General features: G+C 39.5%; 1 protein-coding gene across 1 annotated transcript in view; it reads right to left on the bottom strand.

Moving 5' to 3' along the window:
* The window catches only part of DLGAP2 (DLG associated protein 2), a 452,324-nt gene that overhangs the window by 425,605 nt on the left and 3,937 nt on the right, over window positions 1–22,782 (bottom strand). Inside the window, exon 2 of the mRNA XM_058177539.1 lies at window positions 18,001–18,055. The gene's annotated coding sequence lies outside the window, so the exon portion shown is untranslated. The remainder of the gene's footprint in view (window positions 1–18,000; window positions 18,056–22,782) is intronic.

Below are 22,782 nucleotides of genomic sequence, written 5' to 3' on the forward strand. Positions count from 1 at the left end.
TCTTATTTTGGGGAAAAACAGGGTATTAGCGTGGTAAAAGTGCTTTCATTGAGTAAAACATGAGATGGAGGAAAAATAAGGATGCATACAAAAAAGTTCAAAGTCAAATACATTGACATATATACTACCTTCAAGGTGTATTTATTAATGTCAATAGAACACTCGTATGTTTAAATTACAACTTGCATTACAACACTGCTGCCCTTTTAAAAACGTTTTAACGTTTATGATAACTTTGCAGAAGGCCAATTTTAAATGTGCTAAATAACTCCCAATGAATACAGAACAATTCCCAAAGTTCTCAGTCTTGAATATTGTACAATGTTAGAAATTCTCTAGGGTGAGAAAAAAAAAATTACAGTTATCATTTCTTATTCCTGAGTCTGGATTCATAATCAGATTTTTCAGAATATTCCCTTCTCTCTTAGAAAAACACTGTAACGAACATACTATAGTTCAAAGACAAGGAGTACGACTCAGTTTCATCTGCCCAATGTGTCTCATCCTTCCCACAGGCTCAACTTCTTCACTCACTTGGGGCATCAGGAGTGTAATGTATTTTTGAATATTTTGGCGGGAAACAAGCACGTTGCTGATTGGTTGAAGCCGCCGTTTAGACTGTATATAAGGAGAGGTTTTTCCCCAGCCCGGCTGCTGGGTTCACCATATAGTAAAGAGCTGTTGTCACTACCCTGGTCTCCTGCCTCGTTATTGCCCGAATTTAACACTGGCGACGAAGGTGGGATCTCGAGGTTAAGAGCACCAGGAACGAGCTGAACGCACGAAAGAACCGAACCCAGCAAAGCTCAGGGCAGAATCGCAGCGATGGCCAGCTACACTCCGCCCGCGCCGTTTGACCCATCCAGGGAGAAATGGGGAACGTACATGACCCGTTTCGAGAGCTTCCTGGAGGCAAATGAGCTGCAAGGAGTTCCAGACAACCGCAACCGTTCCTGAGCCACTGCGGTCCCGAGGTCATCGACATCGCGGAAGCCCTGGCAGAGCCTGGCAGAGCCAACGCCGGTACAATCGGTATCGTGGCAAACTCTGCAAAATCTCTTAAAGAACCATTTCGCGCCAACACCGTCCAAGTACGTACGGCGTTTTGAATTTGGAGAGCGCAGACAGCAAGAGGGCGAATCCATCAGCGAGTACATGGCCGCCCTGAGGAAAGCCTCCAAAGACTGTGGGTACCGAGATTTGGACGAGGAGCTTCTAGAGCAACTCATCCGTGGGGTCAGAGACATGCGTTTGCGGAGGCGGCTGCTATCAAAAAGCAATCTAACGCTGGCAAACGCCTGGACGCCAGAGCTCATGAGATGTCCACCCAAGCGGCGGAAACCCTACAAAAGCCACTCACGCCAACGGCGAGTGCAAAAGAAACCCCGGTGCACAACGAAGAAATCCAGACCGAATCAGACGGCGAGGATGAAGAGGGAGTTTGCCTCACCGAGAGAAGGGGCAAAGAAGACCGGGACGAATGCGGAAGTTGCGGAGGGCAACACCAGCGTCAACGATGCAAGTTCAAGGACGCTACATGTCGGCGGTGCGAGAAGAAGGGGCACCTGGCTCAAGTCTGTCGAGCACCCCAACCTTCCCGCCGAAAATTCAAATCGACCAATCAGAGCGCAGGATCGGCAAGGCGACCCGCGATTGGTCAAAACAGAAAGGGCGCGAATTCAAATCGAACGACCGTTGTCATAGGCCGTGCAGCAACCCGCGTCGAGAAGAAAATCTTCACCAGACCGAAGATCAAGGAGTGCCGTGCCGACTAGAAGTGGACACAGGGTCAGCGATCACAATCATGTCCTGGGACACTTTTGCAAAGCTTTGCCGAAACCGCCAAACGCAAACTGCAAACACAACGGCCACGAGTGCACGACTACCAAGGGAATCGCATCCCTGGTCGAGGGACCACATCCGTCCGCGTCGAGTACGGACCACACAAGAAGACCCTGCCCATCACGATAGTCGAGGGGACCCTGCCAAGTCTGTTGGGACTAGACTGGTTCCGTGCGTTGGGCATGGGAGTGACTGGCATCTACAGAAGTGACTGTAACCTAAAAGACACACTCATGAACGAGTTCGAAGATGTCTTCAAGGACTGCCTGGGCAAGTACAAGGGGACCCCTATTTCCTTCAACTTAGACCCCAGGTAGCCCCATTAGGTTAAAGGCAAGGAGAGTCCCTTTTGCCCTCAAACCTAAGATTGACAAAGAGATAGACAAGCTCATAAATCAGGGGATTCTGGTGCCAGTCGATCACGCAAAGTGGGAGACGCCAATCGTCACCCCAGTGAAACCAGATGGGTCAGTTAGAATCTGCGCTGACTACAAGGCGACGTTAAACAAAGCCTTACAGAAAAGCGCTTACCCGGTTCCTGTGGTGCAACACTTGCTGCACTCGCTGGGGCAAGGGCAAGTCTTTGCAAAGTTAGACTTGGCTCAAGCCTATCAACAACTGCCCGTAGACGCCAACACAGCCGAAGCCCAAACGATTGTGACTCACAGAGGTGCTTTCAAGTGTACCCGATTACAATTTGGGGTGAGTGTGGCACCGGGGCTATTCCAAAATTTAATGGAACGACTTCTGCAAGGGCTCCCAGGGGTAGTCCCCTACTTCGATGATGTATTGATATCAGCCGAAAATTTAGAAGAATTGGGGGAGCGCTTGAGAAAAGTTCTGGGCATTTTCCGGTCAGCCGGTCTAAAGGTTAAAGTGAACAAATGCCAGATAGGGGTAGAATCCGTAGAGTTCTTGGGCTACAGAATAGACAAGAAGGGAATTCACCCCACTGAAAGCAAGGTCAAGGCAATAAGAAAGGCTCCAGCGCCCAAAAACAAAACAGAGCTACAGGCATTCCTGGGGCTAGTGAATTTTTACGCGGTCTTTTTAAAAAACAAGGCAACCGTTGCTGAGCCGCTGCATAAGCTTCTGGGAAAGAATACTGTTTGGTCTTGGGGAAAGTCGGAAGCTAGGGCTTTCGAAGCAGTAAAAAACCTACTCTCGAGCGATAGCTTACTGATCCAGTATCATAGCTCATTGCCATTATTACTGGTTTATATGCCTCCCTTACGGGTGGGGCTGTGCTCAGCCACAGACTTCCAAACGGCACAGAAGCCCCAATAGCCTTCTACTCCAGAACGATGTCCTCGACAGAGAGGAACTATAGCCAGTTGGATAAGGAAGCGCTAGCAATTGTGTCAGGGGTAAAAAAATTTCACGAATACGTTTTTGGGAGAGACTTTGAAATTGTTACTGACCATAGACCACTGTTAGGGATACTGGCTGGCGACCGCCCAACGCCTGTGGCACTTTCGCCACGATTGACCCGATGGACTATCTTCTTAGCCGCTTATTCCTACAAGCTGCAGCATCGACCCGGAAAAGAATTGGGGCATGCAGATGCCTTAAGCAGATGCCCACTATCAGGGGCGATCGAAGACCCCACTCCGGGGACGCCCATCCTGCTAATTGACTCTTTGGACTCTGGCCCAGTCACATCTAAGGAGGTGGCTCGGGCATCATACCGGGACATTATTTTGAGGACTGTACTCGGTTGGGTACAAAGAGGGTGGCCCGCTGCGCCGGGCGAGCGTTTTAAAGAATTTGTAAAAAAACGTGGGGAACTGTCGGCTCAAGGGGGGTGCCTACTATGGGGGGATAGAGTGGTGATCCCAGAGAAATTAAGAAAAAGGGTGTTGGATCTCTTGCACGAGGGTCACCCAGGGATCGTTAGGATGAAGGGTCTAGCGAGAAGCTATGTGTGGTGGCCCTTAATGGACTCAGAAATTGCTGAAAGGGTAGGGAAATGCCAGGCCTGCCAAGAGTCCAGACCTCTACCCCCAACGGCCCCGGTTCGGGAATGGGAAAGACCCCAAGGGCCCTGGTCGAGAATCCACATTGACTTTGCCGGCCCCTTCCACGGCCAAACCTTCCTGGTAGTAGTCGATGCCTACTCCAAATGGCTGGAAATCATTCTCATGAGATCCATGACAGCCGAAGCCGTAATCTCAGTCCTATGGCACCTATTTGCAACACATGGGTTGCCAGACACATTGGTTTCCGATAACGGCCCGCAATTCACGGCGACACAGTTTGAGGAATACTTGGCAGAGGAGGGCATCCGGCATGCCCTCTCAGCGCCTTTCCACCCTGCGACGAATGGCCTTGCAGAGCGTTTTGTCCGAAGCGCGAAAGAGGCATTGTCCAGACTCAAGCCAGGCGACTGGCAATCAAAAATAGATATTTTCCTAGCCGTCCAACACCGAACCCCCTGTGCCACCACCAGCAGAAGCCCTGCCGAATTACTAATGGGCCGAAAACTCAGGTGCCCACTAGACCGATTAAATCCCAACTATACACCAGAGGGATACAAGGGGGAACTCGAAAAGACAAGAGGAATGGACATAGGCGACCGGGTATGGGCACACAACTATGGTGAGGGCCCGACCTGGGTAGCAGGGAAAATTCTAAACAAAACAGGTCCCAAATCATACTTGGTAGAATTAACAGATGGCCGAGTGTGGAGGCGACATATAGACCAATTGAGAAAACGGTTAACCGGACAACCCGAGTCAGACGAGACAGGCCCTGAATATTCTATGTTTGAACCAACAGCTGAATCAAACCCGGGAAAGTCGCAGGACTTAACTGAATTCCCGGAGGTCCAGCGACGCCCACAGGTTCCTGTAGAAAACAGCAGGGACGATTCGGCAAGTAATCCAGGGCCGGATGGCCTAGAGGAGGAGCCGAGAGGAGCAAACAGCCCCTCCGGTCAACTCAACCCGCTCCCAGAGACTGTACTGCGCAGGTCCGAAAGAGTCAGGAGACGCCCAGTCTATTTACGTGATTACGTCGAAAAGTAATATGTAAATAAAATGTAAATATATAGGTAAAGTGTTTTCTGGGAGGGAAGGAGTGTAATGTATTTTTGAATATTTTGGCGGGAAACAAGCACGTTGCTGATTGGTTGAAGCCGCCGTTTAGACTGTATATAAGGAGAGGTTTTTCCCCAGCCCGGCTGCTGGGTTCACCATATAGTAAAGAGCTGTTGTCACTACCCTGGTCTCCTGCCTCGTTATTGCCCGAATTTAACAAGGAGCTACCACAGCTGGTGCTTGTTCATGAAATACCAGCAGGAACCTTTCAAATGAGTCCTTCGGGAGATAGGGCGGTATATAAATATGATTAATAAATAAATAAATAAAATGGAAAAAGGCCAAGCATAGTCCAAGCCATGACATTTCTCACCTCTCTGCTTTCTTTATCATGCAAAACCTGACTGCAATCGGAGTAGAGCGGTATCTGGTGGGTTCATTTATTTTATTTTATTTATTTATTTTGTCAATCGTATATAAGATAACATGTAAAACTATAAACATAATTTGGATACATGAAAAGATTAAATAAAAAGGAATATTAGGACAGGGACGGTAGGCACGCAGGTGGACTTATGCATGCCCCTTACAGACCTCTTAGGAATGGGGTGAGGTCAACAGTAGACAGTTTAAGCTTAAAGTTTTGTTCAACCACACTTGACCTTTTCCCCTTCAAATGCATTGCACTGTGGCACAGAACAAAACAACATTGTTTTCTGCTGCTTGCAGAAGAGAGGAAATCTATAAAATCAAGGGGGAGGTGTCCCTCCCAAAATCCCATAACCTGAGATCATCTATTCCATGGACAAGACAAGATGCCATACCTAAGTTGCATAGACAATTCACTTCTCTACCCCGGCTACATTTGCCCTGCACCATTCAGTGCATTAAAAATGTGCTACCTTCTTTAACATGTACATTTCATATGCAAGCTTGTACATTTTTTTGAAGGCAATTAAAGCTACAAAAAAACCAACCCTTATTTTAAGAAGATGCCATCTGGTGCCTTGATCTGGCTGCAGTGAATTCCAATTTAGTGAATCATACTTTCTTTGAAAAGAATTCCATGAGAGGTTTGTCTGGACAGTCCTGATTTGTCAAAGAGATGACAACTCCATCCCCCAAACCAACTTCATTGACTATGACTACTGAAAGGACTTTAATGAATGAGTTTCTCATCCATCTTCAAGCACCTCCCTTTCTGTATATACTACTAAAACTCTTGTGTTTGAGTGTTTGTAACCTTCAAGTGGGCAAACACAGAGTATCTATCATAAGGAAACAGTTTTTGAATCAGCACATCTGAGTCTAATTTTCAGAATGTGTCTAAAATCCAGGACCCATGATTTGGAAAAGTTGAGGGAGTTTCAGTGCTTCGGTGCTGTTGTGCAGCTAAACTGCTGGAGTCAGACACTGTCATGCAATCATCATTTCCAATGATGCCAACTTTTTAAAAGAAATCTCAATGGGGAAGCCAGCGGGAAGTCATTCCCATTGCCACTGCTTTTTTGCCCACCTATGGTTGTTCTGTTTCTCTGTTTAGATAAAGAAACATCTCTGAAATAATGACCCAACCAGTCACAGGACATTTAATGCTACTTGAATAACCCAGTGAGAGAGCAGTAAATGGATGGCCATGGCAACATACTGAAAGCACTAAAGAAGGGGATTATTTCTAGATGGGACATTCCTGTAGTTTGTATGCTTTTCATCTTTTGGAATAAGTGCACAGCTATAGATCTTCTCTACCCTCCAATGAAAGAAGGCATTAACACATCCCAATAGCTCACACTGATTGATATCTATTAATGAACCGCAAGGATGATGGAGGCAGCAGTAATGTGTAGGCCATTAAAGCAGAGCTAATAATTACATATATTTGTGTGTGTGCATGTAGATCAAATGGAACCATTCAAGGCCAATACTGGAAGAATTCGATCTCAATAAATAAGAGAAAAAGGCACTTATAGGGTACTGCATCTGGTTAGGGTATCTGCATATTGTTGTTGTTGCTATGGTAACAAGCTAAATGTCATAAAATTTTAGCACTAGGAAACAAATTCAGATTTTTCTCTCGTCCAACACCCATTAAAACTGACAAAATGTGTTACCATACAGTTAAGGCTGTGTTTTATTGTTAGTTCAGAAATATTGCTCTTGATTATTTGTGGGTTGATTCCTTAACAACAAGTGTATGTGTGTGTCAGAGAGGGGCGTTTTTGGGTTATTTCAGAAGCTCAGCTTTGAGAGAAAAGCCTTATCCAGTGTTTCTTAACCTTGGCATATTGAAAACGTGTGGATTTCAACTCCCAAAATTTTCTAGTCAGCTATTAGTTACAAAATAAGATTAGAAAGCTATGCTGGCTGGGGAATTCTGGGAGTTGGAATCCACACATCTTCAAACCGCTAAGGTTGAGAAACACTGCATGCTAATCCATTTAAAATAAGTGTCCATTTTTGAAGGTTATACTGTATAAAGTGAATGAAAACTTGATATCAAGACGGAATAGTCCTTATTTTGTAACTCTTAATTCTTTCCTGGAAACATATTTGATTTTTTTTCCTACTTACATTTGTTATCTACAGGTTAATTCAAATATGTCTCCTTATACATTGCAGTTTAATTCCAGATAGTCAAATTCTAAGCCCATTAATGAAGATCATCCAATAAAATTAAATCAATAGAGCTTTATCACCGTTTCAATTACATTGGCAAAAGAGAGTATTAATTTGTACCTGAACTTTTTTTTTCACAGCTGACCTTATTAGAACAGCACAGTTTAAAATCACAGGAAGATTTTCCTAGCCTGCTTTAGAAACCTGTTATAAAAACCGCTGAAACAATGTAAAAGAATTTGCATTCTTAGAAAGATTTAAAGAAATGCTGATTGCTATAAACCTTGACTCTATAGAAATTTGCAGCTCAACTATTCTTTAAGCTTTTTCGGAACTAAGTTGAATAATTCCCAACCTCAAATAGGTATTCACAAATCATTTTCACAGTAATGAATTTTAAATGGCCAAGATATCAGAAAAAGTAATTTATCACTGTCCGTCTTCAGAGGTGAGCATTATTCTAACTCTTTTGTTTCCTATCTTTATTGCTTTCAAAAGAATCCAGCTTTTTACCACATGGCTATCTTGAAATTCAGACCACAGCAAAATGTTAAAGTATTTGCAAGATAATATATCATTTGTGTATTATTTTGCTGTGCTTGCAATTGCTTCTATAATAATCTATTATTGATTTTAAGGATTGTTGGCTTTATTGTTAACAGTTTCAAGATTCTTTTCATTACTCTTTTGTAAACTCTCTGGGTAGAAATGAGAAGATAACAATAAAATTCTTATATTATTATTGTTCTTGTTATTTGTTCACAACAATGTGAAGCCACAGTGTTGGCCTTCATATTCATCAAATTCTTCTCAAGAACTTAAGGCATCATAATGTATAATACAGTGATGGCGAACCTTTTCGGCACCAAGTGCGCAAACTGGAATATGCGTGTGCCAGAGCCCCGGAAACTCAAAGACCAGCTGGCCGGCGTGTGCATGTGTGCACTGGCCACCTGGTCTTCAGGTTTCTGGGGTTCCAGCACGCGTGAAGATCAGCTGGCTGGCATGCATGCGCGCACTGGAAACCAGAAGGCCCGGTGGTGGTGGTGCACGTGCCCACATAGATGGCTCTGTGAGCCACCTCTGACACGCATGCCATAGGTTTGCCATCACAGGTATAATATATGTACAGATCCAAGCAGTGTGATCTTTTGCAATTAATAGATGAAAATTTTGTCAATGAGTGAATTTTCTAAAAGCCGTGCAAGATTTTTTTATATGGCATCCAATGTGCTGATAACCACTGGGACCACCATGGGTGATTTGTATCATAATCTTTCAGTTTCGATTTTCAGATCTTAAGAGGTTGTGATCTTTCTGAATCTTTGCCTTCTATTCTTACTATCCCCTGATATTGCCACATCAATTATCCACACTTTATTCTTTTCAACCACAGTGAAATATGGTCTTACAAGTCAAGGCTTCATCAGTTTGTGTTCAGAAATCTCACAATATTTTAACTCATTTTCGATTACTTTTCAACTTTGTGTTTTCACCAATTTTTTTTTTACTATTGGCATTTGATACTTTTTTTTTACTGATGTTCCAGTGAGTCACTTTTGCAATTGTGTTATATAATTTATCATTAGCTTGTACAATCTTTTTCCCAAGAGCTGAGTATATGATCTGCTTTTTTCCTGCTTGTTTGCAGAAATTATTATTAAAATTAACCAGTTTAGATATACTGTACTTTAATTCTCTATTTAAAAGATAATTATTTCAGTAATAGGATTTATTGAATTGCCCTTTGAAAAAGCTAATCTGTTGATGGAACCTTACAATAAGGTAAATCTAGTATTTCTGGATGTGCTTCTTGTCTGGAGAAGTATCTTGTTGATATGGAAATTCTCAGTCATCCAGGTCATGGTTGTCCCAAAGGTGCTTTTTTTCAAGAGGCAGCTGGATTGTCTTGTTTTTCTTTGAAGACGTTTTGCTTCTCATCCAAGAAGCTCCTTCGGCTCTTTTGTTGTATCTTATTGATACTTTCTGAACCATCAAATTAGTATTACGATCCTAAATCTGCATGGCCATATGAATTTCTCAGATGTTTTGCCTTATTCTAAACAGGAGTTTAGTCATATTGTTGTATATATAAAATGGTATTGGCATGAATATATTTATTGAATTTCAATGATACATTGAATTATGGTTGTTATTCCTGATTCTTTCTTAATTTTTATCATTTTATTGCTTTTCAAACTAAACATTCAGTTTTTGCTTCTAGAAGGAGGCATAGCATATCTCAAAGAAATCTCTCTAGCACCCCATACACACAGGCAGAGGCATAGTCTGTTGCTGAATTAGTCACATCGAGCATTAAGCTAGACACTTCAGTGTTATGTTAATCACAAATGTATGTAAAAAAAAAACCCTCAGTGATACAGAGTAAATGCTACAGTATAATTTATATGCAGCCTTAGTACCTTTTTATGAATTAAAGTGAACCACTGTGGCTTTTAAGTAAAACATCAATCATTCTTTCCATTTCCCATCTTCATTAGCTTTGTAGTTAATCAGCATCAATACAAGCTATAAACTTTAATTGATGCAACTCGCAGTGCTCCTCTAACTATGTACTAGTTGTCTTTTTAAAAGTAATTTTTCAAAGGCATAGATACGCCGGTTAATCGGCTTTAGTGGATTTTTAGTTTTTCTTTTTCAAAGTTTAAGATCAAATTGCTTTCATTAGCCTCAATAAAAAAAAATGATGCTCTGGGAGCAGAACTCATTTTCATCCCAATTTTGAGAACAAGAAAACTGAGCAATCTCTTTGCAAGACCATTTCATGGCAGATCAAGCTCGGGTTTAAATTAACTGACAGTGACCTCCAGATGTATGATACAGAGGCACCAAAACTATCTTGGATGCAGCTCCCAGCATGCCACCCCTTGAAATGTCCTTTCCCATCACAGGCTGTCAAAAAATAAAATTAGCAAATCTAGCGCACCCAATGACAAGAGAAGAGAATATTCTTTACGGCTGAAGAAATGTGGTAATGATAGAATCCTAAACTTGTGGAGCAGCGCCATTGCCCCCCAAACTCTCTCATCATTAAGCTTAAAAACATGCAAACTGGTTCTCCCTTTATTTATTCCTGTGTATTTATTTCTTAGGTTGGTTTGTTTGTTTCCTCCTTCCCTTATGTCTGTTTTTACACTGCCAATCTGTTAGCGTAAGCATCTGCTTTTTCATTCTTTGAAAAGACAGCACTTCTTAAATAAACCAACCCAAACAATGTGGACCTTTATCAGCTGTTACAATCTCACCAGTTGTTCCTATCCATTCTTCACCAACTCCTGATCTAAGCACAACTTGATTAAGCTTTGTAGAAGGTAAAAACAAGTTAGCTAGCTAGTTAACTCAAGATCATAGATATTAAGGATGATGACTGGAACACTTTTAAGGTGCAAATACAACTGACTGGATTAACCAAGTCAAATACAAGCTTAAAATAGGTCTACTCTTACATATATTTGCAAGTAAACAGCATCTACAGGAATAAAGTGCCATTATATGAATTGTCTCGTTAAGATCATTAAGGTAAAGTGGTTGAACAGCTGGGTTTTTCTTTAATTTTTTTTAGTTAATTTTATTGGGTGCTCACCAATTGCAAGGAACATAAATAAAATATATAAAAACAATATAACAAAAATTGATGTACCAAATCAAATTTATGGTCTTTAATTCTTTCATGAAATCTCCTTTTTTTTTTTTAATTTACATTTATATCCCGACCTTCTCCGAAGACTCAGGGCGGCTTACAGTGTATAAGGCAATAGTCTCATTCTATTTGTATATTTTTACAAAGTCAAAGCCCCCCCAACAATCTGGGTCCTCATTTTACCTACCTTATAAAGGATGGAAGGCTGAGTCAACCTTGGGCCGGGCTTGAACCTGCAGTAATTGCAGGCTGCTGTGTTTTAATAACAGGCTTCTTACAGCCTGAGCTACCACGGCCCTTATATATAAATAATAGGCAGGAAGAAATTAACACTAAAAATGGAGAATATTTATAATCATTTGGAATAACTAACATTATTTTTATCTATTTAGAATTTAGAAAACTAAATTAAACAACTTAACTCTTTTGTGTATGCTTAATTTGCATAAATATTAATGTCTATTAACTATTTTTTTGTTGGCAAATAAAATATAAAGACTTAATATATTAATGGTGCTCAAAATTATTTCAGAAAATTTTGGCACTTTTCCTGAGAAAATTTTGGCACTTTTCCTGAGACTTCCTAAGGACTGATGAGAACAAAGTATCTTGTTTGTCTGTCTGTCTGTCTGTCTAGCTATTATCATTATCAGAATTATGTCTATCCTAAACCATGTTAATTAACTTAATCTTTCAAAATAGTAAACCTCTTCTGTCCCACTGAGAACAGTATAGAAATTTAGGTGAGAATAAAGGTAAGCTCTAGTCATTACCAAAAGTAACAGTTTATAGTGCTTCCCATGTTCAGAATAGTATTTATCATCAGTTACGTTTGCTATCTGCCTGCCTGCCTGCCTGCCTATCATCTGTCTGTCTATCTATCTATCTATCTATCTATCTATCTATCTATCTATCTATCTATCTATCCATCCATCCATCCATCCATCCATCCATCCATCCATCCATCCATCCATCCATCTATCTATCTATCTATCTATCTATCTATCTATCATCTATCTATCTTCATCTATCATTTATCTATCTATCTATCTATCTATCTATCTATCTATCTATCTATCTATCTATCTATCTATCTATTATCTATCTGTCTGTCTGTCTGTCTATCTATCTATCTATCATCTATCTATCTATCTTCATCTATCATCTATCTATCTATCTATCTATCTATCTATCTATCTATCTATCTATCTATCTATCATCTATTTATCATCTATCTATCTATCTATCTATCTATCTATCTATCTATCTATCTATCTATCTATCTATCTATCTATCTAAACTAGTTTGGACTAGAAATTTGCCTCCAAACATTTGTTTAAGCCGGTTCTTCAACTAACAGAATGGTAACTGAACACCTGCAACCAAGCTTAAGCTAAGAGAAATGCATTAGTTACAGAACAAGTAGAAGTAGAAGTAGAGATGATAGGAATTTACACTCAACAGCTTCCAAGGCATAAGAATCCTTTTAGTGCAACATTGCCCTCCACAGAACAAGAAACTTAGCCTCTAGCTTTAAAAAGTTGAACTGTGGCAGGCATGTAACTGTTGATTGAATATTTAATTATTGTGTAAGAGTCTGTATGGGCATACAAATAAAGGTTTGAAGAGTAAAGATGACAGGAGGAAGATGAGTGGAAATAAAGGCCAAGATATTTGAAAGCTTTTACTTGCTCAATTTGGGAGCAGTTGATCTTCCAAATGTGGGGGTGATTGGTATGCTACGTGGTGAATGCAACCATATTGGTTTTCACATCATTAATTTCTAGCCTTTCAGATTGGCAGTAGGAGCATATGAAGACTGTACCATGGTGTGTGGCAATGTGCGGTTCTTGTGCTCTATTTACATGTCTCCACCACCGTTTTATTCTTGTTCCTTCCCTAATTTGCTCCCTGATGCATGCACCCACACTTGCCAGTATGGTATTCGTATCGGCAAGTTCCGTTTTCATTGACAATTCTTTGAAATATTTTATCTGCAATCATTTCATGTGCCCCCTTTACTTTTACTTACATAGAATGCTGTGCTGATAAAGAAACTTTGTTATTGCATTCCTATAGTGAGATTAATGTAAGTTGGAAATTTGCCAGAAATACTTATGGACAATCAATCTAAACACCAATTCTCCAAAACAGAACAGCAAAAGCTGTTGTTGGATTGGAAAAAAATCTGGATGTCAGAAAAGAGAATTTTACCTTCTGCATGCTTCTATAGAGAAGGATGTATCGTTGTCCCATTGGTAGTCCTCAATCTACCACCATTCATTCAGTGACCATTTGACGTTACAAAAGCACTGAACGAATGGTGATTATAGCTGGTCCTGAGACTTCCAGCTGTCCCAGCCTCCTCACATGATCGTAATCTGGGCCCTTGGCAACCGGCTGCATTTATAACTGGGTTACAGTGCCTTGCAATCGCTTAATCGCTATTTGCAACTTTCCCTGCTGTCAGGGAAGGTTGTACTCACACACCTTCCTCAATCATGCTGTGCCTCTTACATACACCATCTCACATCCTCCCCAACCTATACTGCACCTGTTACACACACTTGCTGACTTTCCTTCACATACTCATGCATCCTTCCCAATTCTCCCTTGCAACCTCTGCCAAGCTGGGACTTGCAGTTTCCCCATTGATTTGGTTGTGGGAACCTGGCAAAAAGCTGCTTTACCTAATGATATAAACCAATGGCAACTGGGACTCCAGGGATTTATGACTGCTTCACTTAGTGATAGGAATTCTGGTCCAATTGCTGTTATAAGTTGAGGACTGCCTATACATTATACTCTTTACTATCTTAATATTTTTATTAGTGATTAGCATTAAAAAGTAGAGTAATTGCTTATCAAATCTTCAGATGATACAGAATGGGGTGAAATAGCTAACATGCCTTGAATAAATAACACTGGAAATACTCTTCTTAGGCTAGAAAAATGGCCTGACAGCAACAGAATGAAATTTAATTAAAACGATTCTTAGGTTCTCCAACTAGGAAATAAAAATCAAATGTACAGGTTTAGAATGTGAAATTCCTAGCTAAGTTGCCGTCAGCAAGGCAATGTCGTCTGGCGACGCCCAGGGCAAGGGCCTTCTCTGTGGGGGCTCCCACCCTTTGGAACGAACTTCCCCCCGGACTCCGCCAGCTTCCGGACCTTCGGACCTTCCGCCGCGGGCTTAAAACATATTTATTTAATTGTGCAGGACTGAGCTAGGTTTTAAATTCATGGGTTTTAATTGGGTTTTATTTGTATATTTTAATTAACGGGCTTTCAAATAAGTTTCTTAATTGTTTTTATTCTGTATTTATATTTATATGTTTTTAAATGCCTGTGAACCGCCCTGAGTCCTTCGGGAGATAGGGCGGTATATAAATACGATTAATAAATAATAAATAAATAAATAAATAAATAAATAAATAAGTTATGGTATTTGTGAAAAATACCTTAAGATGGTAATTGGCTGCAACTGAATATGAGTCAGAAACTGTCTGCAAAAAAGATGGTGGTGGGAAATCATGGTCGGACCAAGAAATTTAAGTTAACAAATCATTAGCGGTAATTAATCCAATTTATTCTACTTTGCTAAGCCCCTTCTTTGTGTACTGGGTCTAGTTCTGGCCATCATACCCCAAAAGAGGCTCAAAAAACTAAAACAAATTCAGAGAAAAGTAATGGGAAAAAAAAATCACAGGATTGGAATTGCTACAAGAAGTTAGGGGCCTGGAAATATTTACTTCTGAGAAGACTGAGGGGGCTATGAAAGCACTCTTATTGCTTATTTACTGTTATTTGTTTAAACTTAAATAATACATAATAATTTATTTTTTAATTTTAAATAACTTTTCTTTTAATGTTAAATAATTATTTACTTTTTTTAAAAAAAGAAATCAAGATCTGTACTGTATCTTTCCAGGGTAAAGAGTACAGAAAAAAGAAATTTTAAAAGTTATAAAAATTCAGATTCCAATTAAATGTTAAAAAGAATAACTTCCTAACACAAAACATTGTTTAATAGTAGATCCAATAACTTGTACGGTGTTAAACACCTTCTCTGAATGCTTTCAATTAAAGCATTGACTCCTATTTGTTGGAGCTGCTTCACGTTGTACTCCTTCCCTGAGTAGGGTTTGTAAATATTAATTTATAGTGTTATCTTAAGGTGTTGTACTAGATATTCTATCTTGGGAATTCATTTGAAAAGTGAGATATAAATAGCTCTATTAAATCAAAATTATTTCAGCAAGAACATGTTTACAACTGGTTAATGATGTTCCCATTTATCAAAAAAGATTAAAACTAACAATACATTGAAACAGTTATTTGAAACTTGAGTAAATTCACCGCCATCTCCAACCTGGCATAACCTGTACAGAAAAGAAAACACACAGTATCCAATTATCTATATTAAATGCAATGCAATGTTTGTTGACTCTCCATTAGAACTGGAGGCCAAGAGGTATTATTTTGCTACAGTATAGAGATAAATTTATTATCCATATTCTAATATTTTAATATGTGAAGTGTTGCTAAGGATCTGATCAGCTGTGCCAACATTTCAAAGACTATTACCCTTGTTGAATTATCTACTTAGTATTAATAACTTCCTGCAAATCGGTCAAAAGAGGCCATCATGTCAGTGGCAGAAAACAGAACTATTATTTATTTAAAGCTGTTTATTTGGCCAGCCATCTCAGAACTGTGACTGTCTGCAGTGGACAAGAAATTAAAACTAGAAAACCAGAGAGAAACTCAATTAGTGAAAATGGAATGATACAGCCACAATCCATATATCATGCACCAGAAGTCATGTGTTAGTTCATTCCATCTTACAATCAGCAAAAAGACCCAACAACCATAATCAAACTCGCCAATGGGGCTGCTTTATTTAATTGATTTATAAGCTGCCTCAATCACCATGTCAATTCTAGGCAACAAAAAACAAAGCCAAACTCAGTCAGTAATAACCAAATCAACTTTTAACAACTCACTTGGGGAAAACATAGTCACAAGTACACAAGAATATAAACTGGAATAAAAAAAGTGGGGTTAAAAAAAAATCACCAGCCTCCTGACTTTGCCTTGGGAAAATGATTCTCCCCTCTCCATGCCTTTTATCTAATACGTGGTAATTGAAGAGAACGTCCCCTATGAAAATAACAATGATAAGGAAATAATGTGGAAATTCAGATCAAAGAAAGTCTTAATTTAGAAGCACTTGCAATATAGCGTGTAACTTTCCTGCTTCTGGAGGCCTGCAATGGTTATACTTTCTGTTGTATGTTTTATTCAAGCTCATTTTAGCGAGTCATGGCACACACTTTAACTAATCCCTCATTTCCTTAGTGGCTAGTAAAAAGCAATGTTTCTCGGTAAGGCAGCTTTTTTGCTAAATTGAAGCCATCAAATCTGCAGACCACAAAATGCTGACTTAATGGGTATTAAAGACTCTGGTACACCTCTGATTTCAGAATGATGTTGGGATACTTCCCACATTAAGAAACTAGATTTGTTCATGGAGATGAGCTTTACTGGAGCAATTTAGAAGGATTACTTCCCAGTTGTCCCTTCTACCAGAGAAGGAAAGGCAAGTAATCTGCCAGGTATACATTTTCATGAGCCAATATCCAAACTTCCTGAGTTAATCTGTGAACTAAATTCGGATCCTTCAGATTTGTTTTTGAATTTTATTAGGCAGTTTTCCAGTCAGAAATGCGTAAATGCACTTCTCAGGGAGAAATGCAAACTAATTGTGCCTTGGCTAGCATTAATATATCGCAAGTCATTCTAAAGGTGTCCTTTAAAAAAAAGAAGTGACTAGCTTAGTGTTATTTTTGAATAACAAGTGAATAGAAGGCTATATATACTGTAGAATATTGATATATTTTATTTATTTTGTACTAATGGTGTTTCAGGTTGATTGTAAGCATGTCTCTTCATCAACGTTTCTCTATAAGGACTCATTAAAAATTGGAATTTCATATGAAAAGCACAAACAAAATCACCTGTCTTTGAAACTTTAAAGTCCTTTGGAAGATTCACATGACTGATTCAAGGATTGTTTCGGTTAGTCTGTACATGCTGTAGTCTAGCTCTTTCATGGCCTAAAAGACTGAAGCAGCATCTCAGCCATAAGTAGGAACCTAACTTCAACTTAACATTCCAGCTTTAAATGAATAACCATTTCATTGAGAATCACATCACAGAACTTGCATTAGAGAATTCTGCTTTCAAATTAATCTAAGTTTCAATATAAACATACTGTATGTGACTTTACTTTGACTATTTAGCAACAGCATTTTTTTTCATAAAATATTGGAAACAAACTACATTATGAACCCTCTACAGCTTTAGTAATTTAGTAGTTTTAAAATGAAACTTTGAAGTTAAGTCTTAAACTGCTCCTTCAAACAAGCATAGGAAATAATTCATATTCTATATAGAGAAATGGAAATTATTCTTAATAAAGGTACAAAAACCCATATATACTCTTGAGTTTGTAGATGTTCAGCAAACCAATAACTGGAAATGTTTGCTTGGAAATAAATATATATTTCATGAATGTATATATGCAAATACTGAGAGTGGAAATCCATTTTCTAGAAGAGCAATTAGCCCCAAATGGCATGTCATTTGTAAATATATTATTCTACTTACAACAGCTAATTTAAATTCAAGATTAACAACCCATTTCTCAGAGGGCTTTTTCCCCCAATCCTCCTTATGAAGAGCAATTGGAGAATCATCTGATTCTTATAATTCTTTCAGAGTTCTTTGTCTCAAAACAAAGGAAGACATTAAAAGAGCAGAATAAAACTTGGTGATTACCTGTATTCCTATCCGGTAAAATACAGCAGTGTTTCTGCAGAATGCCAGGCAAAACCTATATGAACAAGATACAAAAGAAAAATATTTGATTACTATAAGACAGGATAAGAATGTATTTAAGTATAAATCCATTTTAGAGGCATGAGTCCCTCTCTCTCTTTCTCTCTCTCTCTCCCCCCATCTCCTCCTCTCCCTCTTGCACTCTCCCTCTTCTATACAATGTGCACTAGTTGCCCGTTTGCTTTTGGGTACAATACAGAGCACCCATTATGGTTTATAAATGGCATAGATTTTGGTCATTTGAGCCCCACCCCATCCCTATTTCCCATGGTGTTGCATGGAAAATAGGGCTGATGTACTCTAGTTTCCTCTGGTCAAACAGGGACGCGGAGGCTTAGTGGCTAAGATGCTGAGCTTGTCGATCGAAAGGTCAGCAGTTCAGCGGTTCGAATCCCTAGTGCTTCATAATGGGGTGAGCTCCCATTACTTGACCCAGCTTCTGCCAACTGAGCAGTTCGAAAGGACATAAAAAACGCAAGTAGAAAAATAGGGACCACCTTTGGTGGGAAGTTAACAGCGTTCTCTGCACCTTTGGCATTCATGACCACGGAGATGTCTTCGGACAGCGCTGTCTCTTCGGCTTTGAAATGGAGATGAGCACCGCCCCTTAGAGTTGAGAATGACCAGCACATATGTGCAAGGGGAACCTTTACATTTACCTTACTCTAGTTTCCTCTGGTCAAACAGGGTCACCTATTAGAACCCAGGAAAGATGTATCTCTGATGCAGCATCTGCCCTCTGCAAGAGGTGCTTCTAGGATCCAGATTGGCCCCCACCCTGCTGGTGTTCCAGAAGGCCATAAAGCCCTAGCTATTCTCCCAGGCCTTGGGGCTAGGGTAGCTGGAACTTCTGGCTGGCTAATGAATGTTGCAGGAAGTTTGGACTGTTGTCAGGATGGCCATCTTGTTGGTTTTCTTCTTTTCTAGTTTGTTTTTTGTTATGTTTTTATTACACTGTTTTTATTCTGTTGAGTGTACTGTGAAAGCCTCTCAGGGTTACTTTGAAGTTGGGCAGCACAACATCAAATAAAATAAATAAACACATTGTGGCAGGAGAGCACTTGCCCCATGATCAGAGTTATTTTCCGGCAAAAACAATGTCTTCTGAAAGAATAGACTTACACTATCAGCTTCTTTTGTTTAGGGCAGGGATGTCAAACTAGATTTCATTGAGGGCCACATCAGGGCTGTGGTTGACCTTGTGGCACTGGTCAAGCATGGATGCCCCCACCCCGGGTAGGCATGGCCAGCTTGATGCCACTCACTGGGTGTGGCTGACTGGGTGGGTTTGGCCAGCTCGGTGGGAATGGGCAGCTTGACAATACTCCCCAAATTGGCCTGATGTTTCCTCTTCAGATTGGGTAGACTGGGGCCAAAGCAATGCTGGTAGACTGGGCCAAAGGCCAGCCCCTTACATTTTCCAGGATGGCCCTGTGGGCTACATCCAACCCATGGGCCTTGAGTTTAACAGCTCTGGTTTAGGGCCTGTCCTAATTTTATGAGAAAATGCAACCAGTTGAGATAGGTAGGCAAAAAAGGATTGGTGGTTGAAGAGAGTTGGTCTCTCACCATTGGTGGAAAGAGTCTAACAAAACGAGAAGAACTTTGGAAAGAAAATACAATTTAATGCTGGCACCCGAACATCACAGTGAAATCCTGCAATTAAAAAAAAGAAGACAGAAAAGCCCAATATTTTTTCCTTTGTTTGTCTTTTTGTCTGAGAGGAAGTTACACAACTTCTCATGTTTCAATGACATGCAATTATAACAATGAAATTTTAAAACCAAGGAAAGCTTAGGTTCAAATCCATCCCCAGGCATATAAATTGAACAGATGGCTTTGAGCAACAAAATCTTACTACAATCTACTTATAGATTGGTGGATGGCGAAAAAATGGAGGAGGGGATGTTGTATATACCAACTTCAGCTCTTGAAAGAAAGATGGGACATAAATCTGAGAAAGGTTATTGAAAAGAAGGCCATGATGTTGATCCTATATTTGTATGCTGAGCAGAGCAAAAGTATGGATTCATAAGTAGTAAAGCTATTTACATTTTAAAAGATTTACAAGAGTTTCATTTGAGTCTAATTTCATAGCTAAGTGATTTTTAAATTTAAAAATGTTCTTCTGTTAACAAATTAATTGTCACAGGAAAATTCCCCCTGATATTAGAATCAAAACAGTCACTTGGCATGGAACATCAAATGCACCACTGTCCCAAAAAAATATGGTAACCACTCAATAATAAACAGTATGATGCACAGATTTCCAATTAAGATTACAATTTGGGGACTCTGTTCTTGTCTCATGAGGTAATTGCCCCAATAAAGTATAACAAAAAATGTGTAATATACCACAAAGGGGGAAAAAATCCTACAAATCCCATCGTAATATTATTGTAGTCTCTTCGTTTTTTTAAAATCATGTGATTGGATGTCAGTTTAGAGGTCCAGAATTTGCACAAATGTCAAAGACTGTTTTAGCTTGTCTTCCTGCTATATACCATTCTCATGTCTTAAGACTGGAAATCCATTTTAGTGACTAGAGGAGGGATTAATTTCTGAAAAAGCATCAAAATGTTTGACTTTAAATATTTCAGCACTGAGGGGTCTTTCAGGCAGGACTGGGATTACGGTGTATTGAATAATGGAGGTATGCATTTACAGGTAGTCCTTGTTAAATAACTGGTTGCTTAGCAACCATTCAATGACAATGACACCCTCACCCCAAAGATTCTTACGACACAATTCTGGAATTCCGACCGCAGCATTCCACGTGTCCCAGCAGCCACATGACCGCATTTTAGGTGCTTGGCAACTCACTTTTGCAGTCAGCTGCAGCATTCCAGGGTCATGTGACTATGATTTACAAAAAAAAAAATGTTAGTTTCCAGCCATTTTGGGTGTCTTCCAGCAAAAAAAAAAATACTATTTTATGACTGTCATATTCACTTTACAATTGCCATGTTTGCTTAATGACTGTCACCCAAAAAAGTTATAAAATCGAACTCGTCATGTGGGTGCTCAATTGATGGCTGTCATGACTTATAGTAGAAATTCAAGCCTACATTATAGTCGTACGTTAAGGACTACTTGTATCCCTAGAATAAGAAGCTTAAAGTGTTGTCCCAACAATTCCATTGTCAGACTTATAGAATCTTTTGGAGAAGGAATTTTTCACCAGGATTGTAAGAGATGGACAGAGTTAAGGAGAACCCTTCCAACACACCTAAGTTCTGATCCTCACAACCTCATTCCATTATTTATTCTAATAAATTAACATTAGCATATTAAATCCTTGTTGTCTCTATCATTCATGTGAGTTTCCCTTCCCAAATTTGAAAAAAGGCCAGACTACCAAAGCTTGAATTGTATAGAAAAGCTTGATAGGTTAACTGGTTTACAGAATCTATACCCCACATATATAGATATATAGTTGTCAAAGTCAATGCTTCTTCAACATTTGATATACTTTATTCTGGAATGAAGATAGACATCTCTCTTTCTACAAATTCACTGCAATTTCTCATCTTATAAATGGAGAGCCCAATCATTTATTTCCTTCAAAAACTGGAAGCAACTAAATCTCATTCTTCAATTTCTTGATTATTTCCAAAGATTCTGTTTTACTGTCTTCCTTACTACCAAGCAATATTGAGACAAATACCACAATCAACCAAGTTGAGATGCATGCAATGTTGAAAGGTTTATGGCTATCTAGAGAGGCATCCTTCTCTTTTAAGTAAGTCTCTGTAAGTCTCACAGAAGAAGTTACGAAAAGATGTTGTCAGCCACATTCTGAGCTTCCATAATATGCTTAATTAAGAGACTGAGTAGTGAGCTAGAAAACTGGTAGTTCAAGAATCATCTCACATAGGATTTCATTATGTGTTCTTACCTATATCTGTTTGTCTTAATTTCTCAAAATCAAGCCAAAGAATACTGACTGTGATATCATGTTCTATGCAAGACACATGTCCAATGGAACACATAAACATGATTTTGATGCAGTATGAATATTTAAACAGTGAGGATCAAATGCTAGATAAGGAAAGTACACAAAAATAAAATTAATATATAATGTGTGTGTGTGTGTGTGTTTTGTTCACCCCTTATCACAAGTGAAACTCATATTTCCCAAATTCTTCAGTAATTCAGATTTTTTTATCAGATCTGGAAAAATCCCCTGTTGCTCTCTTACTAAAATATCTACATTTACTTTCTTCTCTCCTACACCCATTAGTTAGCTCCTAAGTAATCATTACAGGGGTGAAATGCTCCCAGTTCGGAACAGATCGCCCGATCTGATAGCAATGGCGGTGGGTGGTTCAGAGAACCGGTAGCAAAAATTCCTGGCCCCCCACCCATGCCCAGCTGAGCCATGCGATCATCAGAGGTTTTTTTTTTTTTACTTTTAAAAGCATTTTTTCTTCAGCCAAAGAGGGTGTAAAAAATGCTTTTAAAAGATTCTGGCAATCAGGCAACTCAGCTGAGATCGCCAGAACCCTTTAAAAGTATTTTTTCTACAACCTCTTCGGCTGAAGAGGTTGTAGAAAAAATGCTTTTAAAAGGCTTCTCTGGCCATCCCAACTGCGTTGCCTGATCATCAGAAGCTTTTTTTTCTTTTAAAGGCAAAAAAAATGCTTTTAAAAGAAAAGCCTCTGACGATTAGGCAACTCAGCTGGGATTGTCAGAGGAGCTTTTTAAAAGCATTTTTTCTAC

The sequence above is a fragment of the Ahaetulla prasina genome, chromosome 1, assembly GCF_028640845.1.
Source record: "Ahaetulla prasina isolate Xishuangbanna chromosome 1, ASM2864084v1, whole genome shotgun sequence".
Classification (NCBI taxonomy): Eukaryota; Metazoa; Chordata; class Lepidosauria; order Squamata; family Colubridae; genus Ahaetulla; species Ahaetulla prasina.